Source organism: Schistocerca americana, chromosome 3 (assembly GCF_021461395.2).
Source record: "Schistocerca americana isolate TAMUIC-IGC-003095 chromosome 3, iqSchAmer2.1, whole genome shotgun sequence".
NCBI lineage: Eukaryota > Metazoa > Arthropoda > Insecta > Orthoptera > Acrididae > Schistocerca > Schistocerca americana.
The window spans coordinates 39,605,031-39,627,598 of record NC_060121.1 but is presented as its reverse complement, the minus strand read 5'-3'; the positions used below and the strand labels follow the sequence as shown (position 1 = coordinate 39,627,598).

Genomic DNA, 22,568 nt, shown 5'->3' with positions numbered 1-22,568 from the left:
CAATCAACGCCACCCACACAGATCACCCGTTATCCACAGACCGGTGGTAAAACATGGTGCGAAACCCCCTGGCAATCTGGCACTATCGCAACCAAAGAACAACACGGTATTTGCTGGCAACACATTCATAATTCCCACATAAAAATTCCGTATTTTGCTCGTGTTGTAACACCTTTGGACTCGGGAACACTGAATTTTGCTGTGTTGGTCCACCTTTTATCGGTGTCGTGAGTCTGCGTTATGTGGAGCTACTGATACGTTGGAAGAGAAAGTATACATGTTGTCTCCAGAAAGGGCATAAGACATTCTCTAAAACCGCACAACCAACCATCGCCAGTAATATAGACTTTTGGTTGTAACTTTTGGCTGTACGAATCAACTTTATGATATTTCGCGCAGTACATTTTACATTTCTGTTAGAACTTCAACTCGCAGAGCAGTTGTAGATCTGAAATATAGGAGCATAATCCACTGAATTGTCATGTCAAGGTATTCACATTTCTACTGTAGACCCAAAACCACTGTAACTTGGAAGCTGAAGGTTCCATAGAAATTTCTGAATAGCAGTGCAACTTTTAAGCCAATAGCCCATTTTTTGTCTCTTACTGAAATCAGACAGCAGAACACAAATGTGAAAATGCGGATGGTGATTTGTGCCCTCCAAAAATCCTTAAACATACATCCAGCTAGCAAGTTCCACACACTATGGTTGCAAACTTTAAGTGGGTGAAATTACTACCTTGGACACAAAATTGTATCTAACACAACCGATTTATAGATCCCCAGAGGTGAATTACAGCAACTTTTTATAAAATTCATAGCTAATTACAGTTCAGAAACTGTGGTATTTTCACATCATACCCTACTGAATGATCATCAGCGATGGTAAAAATATGTGATGAAACAGTGACGCCTTGTGAGGGTAACAATTTGTTTCCCTCCTAAACATGACATTTCAACATGAAAAGCAGTCACCAGTGCCAGACCAAACTCGATTTCAGAACTCAGCAGATCATGTATTGAACACCAACCAGAATTCAGGAACGCTAACTGTCGTTAGATATGACCTCATAGTTTGAGTCTCTCAATTGTGATCCATACTGCAGAGTACAAGTTGCATAGATTCACCGCAACTGAGTGATTAAAAGTTATTTGGCGGAGGCACATATTCGTTCTCCCACTGCTCCATATGCAAATGGAACAGAAACAACACTCGACCTCTTGTGATAAAAGATATCTTCCACAATGTGTTGTATGCAGGGTTACTACCTGTCAAGAATACAGACACGATCAATGTCTTTACCACCACACACCAGAAACTGTGCATCACACCTTTCATTTCGGATGAATTGTAAGAGGGTTTGTACACGAAACTGTAGTATAATACTTCATACAGATGTGTGGGTCACTTTGGCTCGGTTGGTGTATTACCATAGTAATATTTGTAGTAGTAGTAGTAGTAGTAGTAGAGTCAACAGATTCGAACATTACACCACCCAACACATTCAGATAGCAATAGGTTTCCGTCTAACGGTAGAATTCTCAGCCAGTTGTACCATAGTGACACACAAATTCTGTTGATGGGTAGCAGTATTGCTTTGTAACTAACACGAATTTTTGAAACTTCCTGGCAGATTAAAACTGTGTGCCCGACCGAGACTCGAACTCGGGACCTTTGCCTTTCGCGAGCAAGTGCTCTACCAACTGAGCTACCGAAGCACGACTCACGTCCGGTACTCACAGGTTTACTTCTGCCAGTACCTCGTCTCCTACCTTCCAAACTTTACAGAAGCTCTCCTGCGAACCTTCCAGAACTAGCACTCCTGAAAGAAAGGATATTGCGGAGACATGGCTTAGCCACAGCCTGGGGGATGTTTCCAGAATGAGATTTTCACTCTGCAGCGCACACTCCGCTGCAGAGTGAAAATCTCATTCTGGAACACGAATTTTTGCTGTGGACGGCCCTCAATGTGATGAAAATTTAACATTGGTGTTGACGAAATGTTAAACTCCTATCATCCTTTTAAACAGACTGATCTAATGTCCGGACTGGCACTTCATTTTAAAGTGATCACTCTCATAAGTGCTTTATGTCTTACATAGGACATTTAAGATTTACAGCACAATTTTATCCCCTACTCACCTGTAGTGTCCAAGGCATACTACCCAGCAAGAACGAACTCGCTCCTACTGATCCCTTGTGTGGTTTTCACATCCAACATAAAAAACCACTGAACAGGATTACGCTATTTCTATGACATCATCCCACAGTTCAGAATCTTTAAGGACACTAGAATCCACAATGGCTGACCTGGAGATATTAATGCAGTCCAAAATTTTACTAATTCTCACAATACTACAGTCGACTACCCCCACCACGCATCCTCAGAGCAGGCTTAATAATCAAGTAAATGAACCACGTGTGTCCTGTACTGAATAGTGAAAGGATCATCATCATCATCATCATCATCATCATCATGAAGCTTCATCAGAGATCTACCACCTCCACTTAGAAGAAACTGACTGACACAATGGATTGTAAGCATTAAATCATTCCCCTCTCTGTGTTTCTTATTCGGTATGTGAGCATGTCTGTATGTATGTGCTTTTCGTGGTCTTCTCCCCCTCCCCCCACCTCAGTTCAACACCTCCCTATGTAGTGCCTGGTACATTTGAGGAAGAGGAGAAGCAGCAGCAAGAGATATCAAACATTCAGGAACACTCCCTGACACAGCTCCCAACATGTTGGAGTGGAAATAAGTACATTTGAGTAGCAGCACATGCAGAAATCAAGTCAGGAGGGAAAACTGTTTCCAGATATTGAGCTTCCATTATATTCATCACCTGCGCCACAAGTCAACAGGCAGACAAACTCTGTGAGGCAGCACCAGATACATCACAACAGGACGTGGAATTGTTTTCAGACTTTGAGCTCCCTGCACCACTCATCAGGCCTCGGCTAAGCTATCACGGAGTATATGAATGTGCGGTGCCTGTTCTTTCAGACATGTCCGAAAGAACAGATGCCACTCAGAATCCACAGCTGTTATACATTACATGTAAATTGAAGGTGGAGAGGAGAAGAAAGGAAAGGGGTGGGATCACTGCTGTCAACTGCATTCGGACATTGTTGTTATTCAACAGTAGTTATCAACTGACAGCCAACAGATCAAAACATTTTAATGCTGGTTTATCAGCAGACAGAGTTTAAAGTTATAGTGGAAATAGCTGAAATGCATCAAAGATTGCTCGACAACCGAGTACAAACCATTTCCTCGAGACAGCGTCACATAATCGTACGTTTGAAAAAACTGTGAGAAAAGATAACTCTTAGACCTTTCAGGGTAAAGATACAGGGGTGGATCTAGGCCAAAAATAGCTTGCTTTGTCTAAATGGTTCACTCTGTTGGAATGTCACCCAAAAATAGCACGCTAAACTGATAACGCTATCTGTTATTGTAACAGCTGAGCAGTTAAACTTCAGCTCACTTAAAACAAGCTAAGTCTCTTGAACACAGTTGAAACTGGACTGCAAAGTCTCTCTCAGACATTGCAAATGTATGAACTACTAAGGCTCCCTCACTCCAACATCTGAAGTGGTAAGTCTCAATGGATATACACTTATCACCCAGAACTTTATAACCTAGATAGGGTTGCCAGATTTCAGTGAGGGAAAATAGGAACAAATTTGAACGAGACTGACATTTTTCAAAATAATTATATTTACTGCACATTTTCTTCATAGTACACTCGACATACTGAAGGGGAGTACTCTTCAGTTGAGCGTGCAATTCTCAACATTTTTTTCATTAGACAACACTGTCTTATACAAATCACTGCAACTTTCATCATAATTGAAATAAATGTACAATTCATTTTTTATTAGATCAACTGAACATCTGTTTCACTCATCCCTCCATTTAATGTTCATAATTACTTCAAAATCTGGAGACTCCAACCCAGTGAGAGTAAAACAGAAGTGTGTTGCTTCCATTTAAATAATCAGTTGGCGAACGTAAAACTGGAAGTAAGTTTCAGAGGCAGAATTCTTCGTCATAATTGGAACTCAAAATATCTCGGTGTCATCCTGGACCGTACACTATGCTTCAAACAACACCTTCTTAACTTAGCTCAGAAGTTGAGGACTTGAAACAACACCCTCCATAAGCTATGCGGAACTACCTGGGGATCTTCAGCAACCACCCTGCTATCTTCAGCTCTGGGCTTTGTGTACTCAAGTGCCGAGTATTGTGCACCTGTTAGGATGAACGGTCATCATACGAGGCTTGCTGACACCCAGCTGAATACCATAATGCGCATAATATCTGGCGCAATCAGATCTACTCCAGCTTATTGGCTTCCACTGTTCAGTATAATGCCTCCTGATCTGTACAGATGTACTGCCCTTATGCGAGAATTCAGCAAGATCTCCAGGAATTCTAACCTACCCGTGCATAGCGACCTGTCACTTTTAAACAGTAAGAGACTGAAATCACGCCATCCAACTCTGTGCGATGCTGCTAGCATGGTTGCTAAGGATTTCAAACATCGTATACCTACAAGAAGGTTAAGTCTAAAGCCTGTCATAGAAAGATTGTTGATAACTCTTCCTGCATACTATTCTAGTGTAGATTATTGGCTCAGCTTCATTAAAAACCACTTGTTAGGTTTGTCTGGTTCAGGAAAACAACTCATTTTAGTGGAATTGCATCTAAAATTTTCCTTGTATTCTATATCAACATCTCCAGATTTTCCAACACATAAAGTACACCTTGCTTTAGATACATTTCCTGGAAATGGTCGCAATTCTGGAAATACTTTTCCCCAAACTGAACGATATACTTGCTGTCATCTACTCTGGTGTGTGCTGGTTTGAATATCTAATTTACTTTTCGTTGGATTTGTCACAGTCCCATCCATTTTGAACACACTTCTTCCACAAAGAAATAAGTTCTAAAACGTAAAATACATGATGGCTTGTGATAAAGTGTTGAACCTGCCCCCGAAATGAATGAAACAATATGGCTTGTTGCATGAAGTGGAAGTACAGTTTGTTCACAAAAAGAAGAAAAATTCTGAGGGGGTGCGGTGTTGGGGGAACAAGCCGCACTTCCGTCACGAAGTTGTAGTGCTACAGTAACACATTTCGGTATCACTTTATTTCCAAGCAAGGCTCCAAACGGAATTTGTAGTTTCATGTTGAATGATGGTGCTTTTTGCTACTAATTCCTTATCACAGACAATTTGAAATTGAAAAGAGCCAGTAATAAAACTTACATTTTGATAATAAAAAGTACAGACCACAACAATCAATGGCTATAATGCAAGGTTCTGAGTTGGATCGCTGAGGCTGGCTGCAACCGACAAAATATGAGCACGGCAAAGTCGCCTGATTTCTGCTGTGGCAGAACACTGGGCAGGCCTCGCTGATCTCTTTGTTAATAGATGCACATAATGCAGTCCTGCTTCTCACATCATATTTGTCTCGCTCTCAGTCTCAACTGACATCACATGCGCACCCTAGCATGAAAAATGTACTCTTTATCATAAAATTTGGTACTGGAAGATTAAAAAATATAAGTCATTACGCTTCATGTTCAAAATTTGAACATCTGGCATACAGTTAAAGGTCTGCACCGTATCCGCAACAAAACGGGAAAATTCCATATTTTTCTGGCTAAAACCGTATGTCTGGCAACCCTACCCCAACCTACTATTGATTTCAACCCATTCAGGCGATAGCAGTGTCACCAGGCGAGGAATGATTGCTAGTCACGACACACGCATGGTGCAATCTGTATCAGTGAGCGTGCAGTCTATGTACAATGGAGAAGGCACGCGATCTGAGCACGACGAGGGCAGATCGTGATGGCCAGGAGGCTCAGCAGAAGCATTTGAAAACTACACGGGTGTTCAAAGGGTGCTCTGGCTAGCGCCTTCAACATGTGTCGAAACCAAGCTGAAACAGTGTCCAGACATTGTGGGGTTGCGCGGCCAACCCTCATTGCAGCTGTCAGATGTCATAGGCTGGGCAGACTGGTGAAAGGACGACAGGCAACGAATTGTGGCAGAACTACCATCAGACATCACTGGTGGGCAGAGTACAAGTGTGCCTGAACACACAATGCACCTAACGCCCCTAACGATGGGTCTCTGCAGCAAACAACCCATGCGTGTGCCAATGTTAACACCACAGCATCAGCAACTACGACTGTTATGGGCACTTGACCATCGGCACTGGACATTAGCACATGGCAGAGCAATAACTTCTTGATCATGCCAATGGGAGGGCGCTAATCCTTCATCTTCCAGGATAACAGCTCCCTGACACCTGTATGGTGCGACAGTCAAGCTGGCGTCATCTTCATTAAGCTCTTGAGAAACATTGATTTCAACATCCATGGCTCCAATGACACTCATGCAAGGACCCATGATGACCAAGGAGTATCATCCACTGGTTGCAGATCACCTACACCCCTTTATGACGATCATGTTTCCTGATGGCAGTGGCATTTTTCAACAAGATAATTCGCCATGTCACAAGACCAGAAGTGTGATGGAGTGGCCCGAGGAACACAGCAGCGAGCTTCAATTGATGTGCCCCCCCCCCCCCCCCCCCGCCCCACTTGCCAGATCTGAACCCGATCGAACATATATGGAATGTGACTGAACATGGCATCAGAGCTCTTAGGCCGCCACCACCACCACCACCACCACCACCACCACCACCACCTCCTCCTCCTCCTCCTCCTCCTCCCCCCCCCCCCCACCCCCAAGAATTTCTCAGGAATTAGATGACTGCGTATAGACGTGGAGCCGACTCGCTCCAGCAACCTACCGAGGCCTGATTACCTCCATGCAACTTTGCATTGCTGCTGTTATCCACGCCAATTCTGGACACATGAGTTGGTAGGTGGTCATAATGTTCTGACTGATTAGTGTATATTTGAATAAAATACTTCAGAATTTGTAAACAAATACTATATACATAACTTTTTAACATCAAACAATGGAAAATCCAGGATGGAATGTAACAAAACCAGAGAAGGAAAGTTGCTACTCACCATATAGTGGAGATGCTGAATTGCGATAGGCACAACAAAAAGACACAAAATTATAGATTTCGGCCATTAAGGCCTTTGTCAGCAGTACACACACACACACACACACACACACACACAAACGCAACTTGCACACAAATCTGCAGTCTCAGAACTGAAACCACACTGCGAGCAGCAGCACCAGTGCATGATGGGAGTGGCGACTGGGTGGGGGTAAGGAGGAAGCTGGTGAGGGCAGAAGTGGACAGTGAAGTGTTGCAGAGGGCAGGAGAGAAGGTGTGAAGGGGGAGGGGGTAAGTAGCGGAAAGGAGAGAAATTAAAAGACTGGGTGTGGCGGTGAAATGACGGCTGTGTAGTGCTGGAATGGGAACAGGGAGGGGGCTGGATGGGCGAGGACAGTGACTAATGGAGGTTGAGACCAGGAGGGTTATGGGAATGTAGGATGTATTGTAGGGAAAGTTCCCACCTGCACAAGTCAGAAAAGCTGGTAGTGGTGGGAAGGATCCATATGGCACAGGCTGTGAAGCAGTCACTGAGATGAGGGATATCATGTTTGGCAGCATGTTCAGCAACAGGGTGGTCCACTTGTTTTTTGGCCTCAGTTTGTCGGTGGCCGTTCATGCTGACAGACAGCTTGTTGGTTGTCATGCCTAATGCAGCACAGTGGTTGCAGCTTAGCTTGTAAATCACATGAATGGTTTCACAGGTAGCCCTGCCGTTGATGGGGTAGGTGAAGTTAGTGACCAGACTGGAGTAGGTAGTGGTAGGAGGATGTATGGGACAGGTCTTGCATCTAGGTCTATTACAGAGGTATGAGCCATGAGGTATGGGATTGGGAGCAGGGGTTGTGTAAGGATGGACGAGTATATTGTGTAGGTCCGGTGGACAGCGGAATGCCACGGTAGGAGGCGTGGGGAGGATAGTGGGCAGGACATTTCTCATTTCAGGGCGCAACGAGAGGTAATCGAAACCCTGGCGGAAAATGTAATTCAGCTGCTCCAGTCCCGGATGGTACTGAGTTACGAGGGGTCTGCTCCTCTGTGGCCAGACTGTGGGACTTTGGGAGGTGGTGGGAGACTGGAAAAATAAGGCACGGGAGATTTGTTTTTGTACAAGGATGGGAAGTGAAGGCTAACAGCAGGCTGAAGAAGAGATAGACTGCAGCCTTAGCCGCTATATCGGCCGTCTCGTTTCCACGGATTCCAATGTGTCCTGGGAACCAGAGGAATGCCACAGAGACGCCCCCCAAGTGGAGCAAGTGGAGGCAGTCCTGAGTCCGGTGGACCAGAGGGTGGACAGGGTAGAGTGTTTGGAGACTGAGGAGAGAGCTGAGCGAATCTGAGCATATAATATACTGTATCCGCTGATGGCGATGTATGTATTTGACAGCCTGAAGAACAGCGTAAAGCTCCGCAGTAAAAACTGAATGCTGGTCAGGAAGCCAAAATAGATTAGGGGTGTCGCCAACAATACAGGCACTCCCAACACCAAATGATGTTTTTGAGCCGTCAGTGTAAATGAATGTGGCGTCATTCATTTCTGCGCACAGAGCAGCAAATGCCTGATGATAAACGAGAGAAAGGGTACTATCCTTCGGAAGCTGACAAAGGTCTCTGAGCAGGCAGGTCCGAGGACGGAGCCAAGGCGGTGCTGCACCACCCATTGTCAAGAAAGTTTTAGGAAAGTGGAAGGAAAGAGAATGTAGCAGTTGACGGAAGCGGACTCCCGGTGGTAGTAGAGAGGAAGGGCGGCCTGCATACCCTAAATTCAAGGAGGCGTCGAAAAAAAGGTCATGGGCCGGATTAGCAGGCATGGAAGACAGATGCTAGCACAACAATTCAGAAGGACAGCTCGCCGAATGGACAGCAGAGGCTCAGCAGTCTCAGCATAAGGGCTTTCCACAGGGCTGGTGTAAAAAAGCTCACGATGCTAAACGAAATCCACAGTGGTGGACAGAGTCGAGAAGCCGAATAATAGACGGCCGAACAGAAGAGTAAACTATGCTTCCATAGTCCAATTTCGAGTGCACTAAGGCGCGATAGAGGCGGAGAAGAACCACTCGGTCCACTCCCCAGGAGGTACCATTCAGAGCATGGAGGGTGTTGAAAGATCGCAGACGGCGAGCCGAAAGATAGGAAATGTGGGAGGACCACCACAGTTTTCTGTCAAATATAAGACCCAAGAATTTAGCAACGTCCGCGAATGGAAGGTCGACAGGGCCTAGACGTAGGGAAGGCGGAAGAAACTCCGTAGCACACCAACAATTGACACAAACGGTCTTACTGGGAGAAAAGCTGAAGCCGGTTTCGATGCTCCAAGAGTGGAGGCGATCGAGACATCCTTGAAGACGTCGTTCAAGAAGGCTGGTTCGTTGAGAGCTGTAGTAGATCGCAAAATTGTCCACAAAGAGGGAGCCCGAGACATCGGGAAGGAGACAATCCATAATCGGATTTATGGCGATGGCAAACAGTATAACAATTAGCACGGAGCCCTGGGGTACCCCATTTTCTTGGCAGAAAGTATAGGAGAGAGTAGTGTTTACCCGCACTTTAAATGTGCGCTCTAGCATAAATTCACGAAGGGCAGCCGACCTCGAAAGCCCCAAGAGAACGATGTGCGGAGGATGCCTGTCCTCCAACAGGTATCGTATGATCTCACCAGATCAAAAAATATTGCTACCGCTTGGTGTTTCCTGAGAAAATTGTTCATGATATAAGTGGAGAGAGCAACAAGATGGTCAACAGCAGAAAGATGCTTTCGGAAACCGCATTGGGCGGGTGTTAAAAGGCTTCAGGACTCCAGCCACCAGGCTAAACAGCAATTCACCATACGCTGCAAAACCTTACATACACTACTCGTGAGAGAAATGGGGCAAAAGCTAGAGGGGAGATGTTTGCCCTTTCCAGGTTTCAGAACAGGAATGACGATAGCTTCCTGCCATCTTCTGGGAAAAGTACTATCTGTCCAAATTCGATTATAAAGGCAATGGAGGTAATGCACACTATGGTATGATAAATGCAGCAACATTTGGATGTGAATGCCATCCGGTCCTGGAGCGGAAGAGTGAAAAGAAGTGAGTGCGTGTTGGAGTTCCTGCATGGAGAAAACAGAATTATAGCTTTCACTATTCTGAGGAGAAAGCAAGAGAACGCACTTCTGCTGCACGTTTCTTTGGGAGAAAGGCTGACGGGTGATTTGAAGAGCTCAAAATCTCAGCAAAGTGTTGACCCAATGAGTTAGAAATTGCGACAGGGTCCACTAACGTATCATGCGCAACAGTGAGCCCTGAGATCGGGGAGAATCTTGGCACACCAGATAACCGTCGAATTCGACTCCAAACTTCTGAGGAGGGAGTGAGGTCCCAGCTTGCCTTCTTGCTATAGCAGATACAGTTGGTCAAAGTAGGACAGTGGCGGAAAACGCAAAGAGCACCTCGCCGCTCACGTATTGCGTCACGGCACGCCTCGTTCCACCGAGGAACTGGGGGGCTCCGGGGCAAATCGGAGGTGCGAGGTATTGAACGTTCCACGGCTGTAAGAATAACTTCTGTAACATGAGTGACCTGATCGTCGGTGCTAGGAAAGTGATGGTCATCGAATGTCACTACAGACGACAATCAGCTTGGGAAAACTTCCAGCGTCTCGGGCGCATAGATGGCAGTTGTGACTGCAATCGGAGGACACATGGAAAATGTGTCACTCGAGTGTGTATCAGCAAGAGCGAACCACTCAAACTGCCGAGCTAGCTGAACAGTACCGACCGAAAGGTTCAAATGAAAGAAATTCGTCGTGGAGGCAGAAAAAAATGTAGGTTCCCCAGTGTTGAGGCAAACAAGATCCACTTGGTAGAAGACGTCAATCAATAGGGAGCCCCGCGAACAAGGAAGCAGAGATCCCCAAGGGGGGTGGTGGGCATTGAAGTACCCAACCAGCAAATAGAGGTGGGGGGGGGGGGGGGGGAGCTGACCAAGGAGATGAAGATCAGCTCTTGCCATCAGTGTGGACAATGGAATGTATACGGTACTAATAGAGAAGGTGTATCCAGAAAGGGAAAGACAGACAGCAACAGCTTGGAAGGAACTGTTTAAGGGGATTTGGTGATAATGGACAGTATCATGGAGAAGAATCTTAAGTCGCCCGTGTGCTGGAGTGCCATCAACAGAGGGGACAACAAACCGGACTGACTGGAAATGAGGGAATACAAAGCGATTGTGGGGATGCAGCTTTCTTTCCTGAAGACAGAAGATGACTGGCGAGTAGGATCGTAGGAGGATCGACAATTCATCCCGACTGGTTCTAATGCCGTGGATACTCCAATGGACAACTGACAGAGTGGACAGAAAAGGGAAGAATCTTACCATGGTTGCTCTCAACTCAACGACTGCTGAGAGCCGGCGGCCGACAGCGTGGAACGGCATTCAGCCAAAGGCAGAAGATCCTGATCCATAGGTTCTTGGGGGGGGCAGCTCCTGCCACCAGCGATCAGCCGGTTAATTGGCCACCAGCTTTGCGGCTTGGCGACATGGAAGACGGCCAAGGGCCGTTACCGCCAGATGGTGCTGTAGATAAGACACGCCGTGGCGGAGAAGGAGAGGAACTTGGTTTCTTATGAGCCTTCTTGGAAAGAGGATGTTGAGATGAGGGAGGAATCGATGGTTGTGAAGTCGGGGTACATAAAAAATCTTCGCGAGTAGGCTCTTTTTTGGAAATCCAGGTATATGATTTTGGGGCTCGTGATTTAGTAGAAGCCGATGTAGGGTGAGCTGTAGAGTGAGCAGGTGATAGTGGAGAGGTTAAACGGACGATCTTTACACTGGCCGATCTAACGAGCGTGGCACTAAAGGTGAGATCACAAGTCTGTGTGGCTACCTCCTTAGTAGGCCTTGGAGATGCAAGGACAGTGCTATATTTACCTGCTTGGGGCACAGTGGGCGTTTGACTGGCGAATAACTTACGAGCAGCAAATGTAGACACCTTTTTCTTCACTCTGATTTCCTGAATAAGCCGTTCATCTTTGAAAATGGGGTAATCTGTAGAGGAAGCAGCGTGGTCACCCATACAGTTGATGCAACAAGGGGATGGAGGTTGTCAAGCACCCTCATGGGCACCCGTGCCACACGTAATGCATTTGGCCAGGCTGGAACACGACTAGGTGGTATGGTTAAACCTCTGACACTGATAGCAACGCATAGGGTTAGGAATAGACAGGGAAGGTGTGTAGCAGTGAAGTTCGCAGCAATTTTTGTGCCTGGAAGGCACTGACTGTTTCTAACAACAAGGTGCTATTTTGTAATCGGGAACAAGACTTTACAGGATGTGCAACTGTGTCGACATCTTTCTGAATAATGAAAGGGTTTACTGTGGAGAACTCTTGACCTTCGTTCGACTGAGAAACAACAAGGAACTGTGACACTGATGGAAGAATTGTCTGTGGCTGAGACTCATCTAACTTTCGCTTGTGAGCAGAAATGGTAGACGTAAAGGAATCCATTGCGGAAGTATCCCTCACGATTACCAGCATCTCCAATGGTGTGCTCCTTCCTTGTGGGGGCCATCTGTGAGGGCACTCCAGCCTTAGGTGATTGTTCACATCTCAGGTCACACTCCCCGAGAATGGGACGGAGGGATCAATCGGCACATTTGGAAGGTACCAGCTCGGATAATCACCACTCCCTGGGCCCAGCCATTACCAGGGGGTATGTGTGTGTCCTACCTGTCTACCCAGGGCGGGGAATTACGCATTACCCCGTCACCGGCTACGAGCGGAAACTCATGGGTCACCCTTCAAACACACACACAGGGAGGAAAGAACGAGAAAGGGAGGAACAAAGAAAAGAAGAGAGGTCTCAAACGCCGCAATGGAGAAGAGGGTAAAGAGAAGAGGCAAGGAAAAGAGAAGGACAAAGGGAGGACAGAGACTTTCCAGCATAGAAAGCAAAGAAGAGAGAGTGTCTTACAGTTACAAGCATCCGTCTCCGGATGTAGGCACGAAACATACTCCCATAGGGGGAGAAGAGAAGGGAAGACGTGGTGGTGAGGGGGGTGGGGGAGGATAGGGGATGGGGAAGGATGTGGAAAAGGAAGGTATGCAGCCCAGAAAGGAAGGAGAGCCACATTAGTGCGGGGTCCCATGCTTGCCATGCACAAAAGAGTTGTGGACCCCCTGGTGGGGAAAATCAGACTATAGGAAATACTACAACCAGTCGTACTTGTGGCTGGTTGCAGTATTTCGTACTGTGTAACTGAAGTGAGTGATTGAGTGAGACAAAAATATCCACTGTGCGCACTCTCATGCCTATATGTGCATATGGTGTAGACGATATATTGGCATGCGGCAGCCAAAACCTGCAACAATAAAGATCAATGATATATTGGCATGCGGTAGCCAAAACCTGCAACAATAAAGATCAAAACAGAACTGTCATTTGTGCGATTTGATTTGTTAAAATATAGAAGAATCACTGAAGAAAGGAGCAAACTGATTATTTCAGTGGTACTGACTAGCGAAGAGTTTTCTTTCAGCACCACACTGCAGGGAGGAAAATTGTGGCAAAATTGAGTTCCTACATGACTGTAGTACACAACGGTTAGACCATGACAACTTTTAGAATGGTGACCGTAATTACCTACTAGAATCAGTGAGAAGGTAACACCGAGTTCCAGTGACAGATCGAATGTGGATGTTACATACACAAGTACACAAGTACCCAGAGCTTACGTTCCACTCCCAATCACAACCTCATACTGAAGTTGGAAGTGTGCTGTACGATTGAAAAAAAGACACTTTAAAATGAAAATTGAACAAATTTTGAAGAAATTTTTACAAAATATTAAGAAGAAATGAGATGTTACTATGAGCAACAACGAATCAACAAGAGACACTACAAAGTGGATTTAATGCAATGTGACACAAATTTCATCACATTAGAAAAGACAAGTTACCCAAAATAATTTTGTAACAATATTTAAAGACCTTATCTATATTGAAGGGTGCAATAGAGCTGTAAACCTATAAACATCAGCCAGAATTACTATAAAGAGGTGTGTGCATCGCAAATGTCAAGCGCGCACTACATACTTCATAGTGTAAAAATAAATTCACGGCAGGATAGAAAAAGAAAACAGTCGACTTAGTAACTGATGTCTGGTTACAAGCCGATGTGCATTCAGACACTACCTATCACTTCAGCAACGCAGCGGCAACAGTTCGTCAGCAGACTGCTGCGACTACACAAAGCATCACAGCCAGCTGCAGTCTATTAGCAAAACACACTAATCATTGGCAGGCCATCAGCAATGCATCAGCAGTTGGATCTCAGCGAATACCAGCACACACTTCATTTCAACTGGTGACCTAAACAGAAACATTTTATTTTCACAGTACTGGTGGTGAAACTTTTTTGACAAGTGAAAGTGAGATTTCGTGTCATAATTTTGTTTCTATTGTTGATGGTTACTTATTTCTATTGTTGTTCTTGTGCTGGTCTTCTGTTCGAAGAATGGTTTGATGCAGCTCTCTACGATACTCTATCCTGTGCAACCCTCTCCATCTCCAAATAACTGCTACAGTCTACATCTTCTGAAACGGCTTACTTTATTCGACTATTACTCCCTCTATGATTTTTGCCCTCCACACTTCCCTCTAAAACTGAACTGATGACCCCTTGATGTCTCAGAATGTCCTATCAACCAATCCCTTCTTTTGGTCAATTCTTGTCTCCCCCAACTCTATTCAGCATTAGTTACATGATCGAACCATCTAATCTTCAATGTTCTGTGGCACTGCATTTCAAAAGTTTTAATATCTTTTTGTCTAAACTGCTTATCATATATCTTTCACTACCATACACGGCTACACTCCAAACAAATACCTGCAGAAAATACTTCCTAACACTTAAAGCTATATTCGATATTAACTAATTTCTCTTGTTCACAAATGCTTTTCTTGCCATTGTCAATCTACTTTTCATATTGTCTGTCCTTTGGCCATCAACAGTTACTTGCTGCCCAAATAGCAAAACTCATCTACTACTTTAAGTGTTTCATTTCCTAATCTTATTCCCTTAGCACACATAAATTAATTCCATTGTTTTCCCTTATCTTTGTTTTGCTTTGGTTGATGTTCATCTTATATTCTCTTCTCAAGACACTGTCCATTCTGTTCAACTGCTCTTCTTAGTCCTTTGCTGTCTGCAATATTGGCAAACCTCAAGGTTTTTATTTCTTCACTCTGACCTTTAACTCCTACTCCAAATTTTTCTCTCGTTTCCTTTACTGCTCACTCAATGTAAATACTAAATAACATCAGGTATAGGCTACAACATTATCTTGCTCCCCTCTAAACCACTGCTTCCCTTTTATGTCCGTAAACTTCTTTAACTGCCGTCTTGTCTCTGTACAAGTTGTAAGTAGCCTTTTGCTCCCTGTATTTTACCCCTGCAACCTTCAGAATTTCAAATGCAGTATTCCAGTAACATTGTCAAAAGCTTTCTATAAGTCTACAAATACTATAAAGATAGGTTTGCCTTTCCTTGACCTATCTTCCAAGATAAGTTGTTGTATCAGTACTCACTAGCGTGCTCCTACATTTCTCTGCAATCCAAACTGACCTTCCCCGAAGTCATCTTCTAACAGTTATTCCATGACTTATTACACCGATAGTTCAGTCATTTTCACACCTGTGAGCAACTGCATTCTTTGGAACTGGAATTACTATACTCCCCTTGAAATCGGAGGGTATTTCACCTGTCTCATAGATCTTACACACCAGATGGGAGAGTTATGTCATGGCTAGCTCTCCGAGGCTATCAGCAATTTTGATGGAATGTCTTTACTCCTGAGGCCTTGCTTCAACTCAGATCTTTCAGAGCTATTTCAAATTCTTCTTGCTATATCATATTTCCCATCTCATATTCATCTATGTTTATTTCCCTTTCTGAAACATTGCTTTCAAGTGCATCTCCTTCATATAGACTCTCTATATAGTCCATCCACCTTTCAGTTTCCCTTCTTTGCTTAGGACTGATTTCCGATCAGAGCTTTTGATATGCATACAGCTGCTTCTCTTTTCCCAAAAGACCTCTTACTTTTCCTGTAAGCGGTACCTTAGCCATTCCTGCTTACTCTATTTGCACTTCCAGTCAACCTCTTTTTAAACATTTGTATTCCCTTTCGCCTGCTTCATTTTTTGTATTTTTAAATTTTCTCCTTCCATCAATTAAATTCAGTATCTCTAGTGCTATCCAAGGATTTCTACTAGGCTTTGTCTTTTTACCAATTTGATCATCTGCAGCCTTTACTATTTCATCTCTTAAAGCTACCCATTCACCATCCACTGTAGTTTCTTTTTTTTTTGTTTTTTTGTTTTAGGGTGCAAAAACAACTGGGGTCATACTCGCCCAAGTCAAAACCATAGAACACAAAGACAGAGAGGAGTTAAATTATGACTATATGTCAACCCCACCTGAAGTAAGAGAAGACAGCTGGCATGTGGAGAAAGGGCTACAAAAGACACCATACAGAAATGAATGTCCAGAACTAAACATTAAATCACCTTTACCATATTGCTACGACAGAAAAAAGCAAAACCAGCTCAACAGCCCATGCATCATTTGCTAAAACGGCCGGTAACTCAGACTGAAAATCCGAGGAGGAACATAAATGGTTCAAAACTGGGCATTCCATCAAAAAGTGGCGGACAGTTAAAACTAGGGCGCAATGTGTAAAAGGGGTTGGGGGAGTGCCACTTAACAAATGATGATGGCTAAAAAGGCAGTGCCCAATATGTAACCTAGTTAAAATGACCTCCTCCTGGCAGGAGGACCGAGAGGTGGTCATCCGAGCTGCTGATATAGGCTTAATAATCTGGAGCTTATTCCCACGAAGGGAGGACCAATGGAGGTGCCAAACTGACACCACCTCCTGACAGACAGCAACAAAGAGATCATGGAGGGGATATAGGAACTAGTGGTCTGAGGTACGAGGACTACAGCCTTGACAGCAGCAGCAGCAGCTTCGTTTCCTGGCAGACCGACATGACCAGGAACCCACAGAAGCATCACACCGGCTCCACCAAGAGTGAGCAACTGGGAGTTTTCCTGAACCCGCTGCACTAAGGACAGGGCGGTGAACAGCACACATAGACTCTGAAGGGCACAGACAGAGTCTGAGCAGAGGAAACAATTGAAAAGTCTGTGTCGCCAGATGAACTCCGTGGCCTGATACAGGGCAAGGAGCTGAGTTGTAAAAATTGAGCAATGTGGTGGAAGCCGATATCGAAAAATGTTGGCGCTAATAACTAAGTTACACCCGCAACCACGGTCAGTCCGAGAGCCATCAGTGTACACAAAGGTACTATCGCAAAGTTCCTTGCAAAGGTCATGAAACTCAAGGCAATAGAGTGTCCTTAGGAAGCGAATGCAGGCCAAAGTTAACATGGACTACAGCATGAAGCCAAGTGGGTTACGGGTTCACTGCCCACCAGGAAAGTTGCAGGTATGTGAAATTAAGCTGCCCGAGCAAGTGCCAAAAGTGGACTCCAGGAGGTAACAGAGAACAGGGGCACCACCCATACTGGCGACCAAAGGAATCATCAAAGGAGGCGGCACAGGATGCGTGGCCACGCACAGCAGACAAACAGCACGCATACATGCTGAGAAGAAAGTCACGGCAATAGGATAGTGGTAGTTCTGCAGTTTCAGCGCACGGACCCTCAACCAGCCAGTGTGAAAGGCACCAGTGGCCAAGTGGATTCCACGATTGTGGATAGTGTTGAGACTGCGTAAGAGGGATGGATGCGCAGACGATAACCAATGCACTCACAGTCCAATTTCGAACGGACAAGGGTCTGGTACAAAAGGAGGAGGGTGATTCGATCTGCACTCCAGGAAGTACCTTTAAGTACACGTAGGACACTAAGGGACCGCGTACAGTGGTCTGCCAGGTACAACACATGGGAGGACCAAGAGTGTTTCCTATCGAGCATGAGCCCCAGGAATTTCGTAGTTTCAATAAACAGAAGAGCAACAGGCCCAAGATGTAAAGATGGTGGGAGAAACCAGTTGCACCGCCGAAATTCACACAGACGGTTTGTCAGTAGAAAAGAGAAAGCCATTGTCGATGCTCCAGGAGTAAAGATGATCAAGGCATCACTGAAGATGCCGCTCAGCGACACAGGTGCACGGAAAACTGCAATAGATGGCAAAATCATCAACAAAAAGGGAGCTGGATATGCCCGGCGGGAGATAGCAAAGAGGATGACACACAGGACGGAACACAGAGGCACACCCATTTCCTGGATAAAGGTGTTCGACAAGGCAGAACTCGCGTGCACCTTAAAAACTCGTGTCTTTTAAAAATTCCTGATGGAATCGGGTTAGGCATCCACCGAAGCCCCACATGTAGAGAATATGGATGGTTGGTTGGTTGAGGTTGATGGGATCAAACAGCAAGGGTATCAGTCCCTTGTTTCAAATGTGGTCCATTCAAACAGACTGACTTCTCAGAAAAATAAAAACAATAAAACGTAAAAGGCCAAAAAATGTAAAAGTGCAGTCGTGTTGTCAAGAAGTGGAGGGGGGGGGGAAGAGGGGAGGGGGGGAGGGGGGAAGAGGGGAGGGGGGGGAAGAGGGGAGGGGGGGAAGAGGGGAGGGGGGAAAGAGGGGAGGGGGGGGAAGAGGGGAGGGGGGGGAAGAGGGGAGGGGGGGGAAGAGGGGAGGGGGGGGGAAGAGGGGAGGGGGGGGGAAGAGGGGAGGGGGGGGAAGAGGGGAGGGGGGCGATGTGGGAGACAGGATAAAGAAGGAAGCTGGAAATCATGGCGAAGAGACGCAAGCCGGAGCCCAACCAGTAAACCCGCCCGAGGGCGAGAATCAGGTGTGCGACGTCCTTGGTCTGGGAACAGGATAGAATAGGAAGGATGAGTGGGAGCGGAACGGATAGCGACTGCATAAGAAACCAGAAGCTGGGACCGCCGAACAGAAAGGAGGGGGAGGGGATCCCAGCTTCAACAACGAGACTATCAACAGGGCTAGTAGGGAAGGCACTGGTGGCCAAATGGATACCACAATGATGGACCGGATCCAGGAGGCGCAGTGTGGGAGGAGCAGCCGAACCATAAACTTCACAATCATAGTCCAAGCGAGACAGCACTAAAACCCGATAAAGGCGTAGAAGAATGGAGCGGCCCGCACCCCAAGGGGTGTGGGCAAGGAAGCAAAGGACACTGAGTTTATGGAAAAATCCTACCATCAGAAGTCTGATTGAAGCAGCCAAGTCAGCTTGTTGTCGAAAAGAAGACCACAGGTAATCGTCGTGCATCGAGGTAGAGCTCCAGATCAGGGTGGGCCGTAGTACGGCGAAAGAAGTGGACCACCCGCGATTTTAAAGGAGAGAATTTAAACCTGTATGAGAGGGTCCATGCAGAGGCATGCCGTATACCTCCCTGCAGAGGCCATCAAAGAGGAACTAACCCACATGCAGAAATCATCCACATACAGAGCAGGAGTGACCGAAGGACCAACGGATGCTGCAAGCCCATCTATAGCAATGAGGAAAAGAAGTACACTCAATACGGAACCCTGTGGGATGCCATTCTCCAGGGTCCATGGAGAACTAAAAGCAGTACCAACCCGAACCCTGAACTACCGATGGAACAGGAACTGGCGGATAAAAATCGGGAGTGGGCCCTGAATACCCCACTCATGAAGTGTAACAAAGATGTGGTGGCACCAAGCCGTGTCATAGGCTTTGCGAAGTTCGAAAAATACTGCAACCAAATTGCGGCACTGGAAAAAAGCCTGCCAAACTGAGGATTCCAAGCGAAGTAAATGATCGATCGGAGACCGTCCCTCTCAGAAGCCACACTGGTAAGGGGACAATATATCCCAAGATTCGAGGACCCAATTGAGCCAACAGGCTACCATCCGTTCAAGTAACTTGCAAACAATGTTTGTCAGACTAATTGGCCAATAGCTTTCGCAGGGTGTATACGGGGACAAGGAAAAAAAAATCCCGGATTATTCCCGGATTATTCCCGGATATCCCGTTTAAAAAATATGCTTTTTCCCGGACCAAAATACACTTTTTCCGTGCCAAGTGACAGTAGGTGTTCCCGTAGATTTTCCCTCGGAACTGTAAAACTTATCAATCCTTTGAATGGTTAATGTTTTATACAATCGCATAGAACTTCCCGGGAAGGAAAAAAAAAGAGGAAGAAGAAAAGACGGGGCAGAAAAGGTTTAGGAGAAACTTTTGATTTTTTTAAAAAAAAGGAGAGAAGTTTTCGAAAGACCTTTGATTTGCAGTAACATATACGCTGCATATTTTCGTATTACGAAAGTATAAATTCGAATAGCACCAAACACAGTGCGTTAGTTTCCGGAGCGTTGAAACCGAGGTTGCGATGTCCTTTTGTAAGCGAGTCGTGTCTCAAGCCACGAGATCTCGGCAGCCGATGACAGCGGCTATTCAGAGCTTAGGACACGTGTTATAGTCAGCCAATAGCAAGATCACTGGTTAAATAGCGCGAACACGCAAGAGGAAAAGTTAACGATTTACATTAATGTAAACAGTACCGTATATCTACAAGAAAAGCTAAGCTTTCACATATAATATAGGTCTCTAAGATTAACACGCTACAACAGAAGCTAAGCTTTCACATGTAATATTGATCTTTTTTGCGTGTGTTATGCTTTAAGATACGTCACACAAATGTGCCAGTAAATTTAAAATTATGACGTAAATGTCTCGCCTCGAAATTCTTGTAAGTGGCTGGTTCTCAAACTGTTCAGTTTCGAACGCTCTGTGATTTAGATATCCATCCCACTTTCTCACACGTAACATATTTCATCTTGCGTAAAAAGAAATTTACTTTAAAAGTAACGCTTTTCTAACCACCGTTCGCAGTACTATCCGGAGGCTGTTAAAAACAGGTTCGATTTACCAGTTGCCGGAGAGTGCCAGAAATCAGGCATTATTGTGCGTGTGCAACTGCAGCGTGGTGTAGGAAGCCCGCATGTTCGTGTGCATAAAGCACTAAGAGAGCTTACATTACACCATAAAAGAAACAGGGCATCAGAGGATACTCCAAAGAGCATTAGAATTTCGTAAACCATACTAAAATGCATAATTCGGCTTGGAAGTGCAAATTGGCTTTATCCAGATTCACAATGAAGTAGGTCCCATCTGATATTAAGCTTTTCAGTGTGGTTTTTTGGGATGTAATTTTCTTGGAGTACCAGTACTCTACGATCTCATTTTTGGTTCTTTATTATGGCATAATGCCATACATGGCAGAAGATGATAACGTGCACTTGAAATTCAGCGAACAGTTGGAACTAGCCAATACTGTGGAATGAAACATTTCGTTTCAAATAAAATGATTGCCTCAGCGGAAAGATTAATAAAGCCAAATTTCTTTAGCAAACTTGCAAAAATAACTTGATTGTTCTGCAAGGCGATTAATGCTTGACTGCTACTAACTTGGAAATAAAATAAAATCAGTAAACTGAAATTAATAATATATTTTTGCCCTCCATAATTATGTGATGTATTTTAATTCACTTGATAGCTTCCGGCCACAGAAATCCGTTTTGTTTTCATTTGACGTGGGAGCTGTACACGAAGAGAAGCAGCGAAATCACTTAACGTAAACACGGGTCACGTGGAGACTAACCCCCTCCCCACTACAACTCAGACAACTCTGTGCAAGCGCGAACCTGGCAGCTAGAGCGCGCTGGCAAAATTTTTCTCGTTTGCATCTGGCTGCTTGCTGCCTACTGCCGATACAGCTAACAGCCAAGTAGCTGGAGAAGGCACTGCTTATACGCGAGTCAAATGCGCATGCGCAACAGACCGCTGGCAACTGGTCAAACGAACCTAATGTGAACAGTTGTGACGTCAAACTCATAACAAGCAGTTTATTGTTACGAAGAATTACAGTCTGCGCCCTACGGCCTTTGACATATTTTTGCTATTTGCAGACGCTTGTGTGTGCACGGTGTTTTGTTGTTGTAAATTGCACATTTCTTTGCCACTAAAGTTTTATTTTTTTCCCTCTCGTTTATATTTTATTGCTGCAGTATCATTCTCCAGTAGCAGGATACAATAACATTCTTTGCTAGAGATCAATTCTGCAGTCAAAATTACAAAAATTTAACTGAAAGCTAAAACAATGAAAAATTCCCGGAATTCCGAAAAATTCCCGGGTTTTTCCCGGTTTTCTCTCGGATGAAAAAATTCCCGAGTTTTTCCCGGATTTCCCGGTTGTCCCGGGTCGTATTCACCCTGTTTCGAGAAACAAGGGGTTCTTACCTGGCTTAAGGACAGGAATCTCGATGTTATCCCTCCACTGAGAAGGGAAGTCACCCTGGAGCCAAATACGGTTAAACGTCTGGATAAGATGTTGCTGTTGCGGAGCACTGAGATGTTGAAGCAATTGGTTACGATGGAGTCTGGGCCGGGGGCCATTTCATGAGAAGAAGAAAGTGTGGAAAGAAGTTTCCATCCAGTA

The 22,568-nt window shown here is 45.1% G+C and overlaps 1 protein-coding gene across 1 annotated transcript in view; it reads right to left on the bottom strand.

The window, feature by feature from the left end:
- Positions 1-22,568, bottom strand: part of LOC124605305 (F-actin-uncapping protein LRRC16A) — a 528,830-nt gene that overhangs the window by 468,612 nt on the left and 37,650 nt on the right. The window lies entirely within an intron of this gene.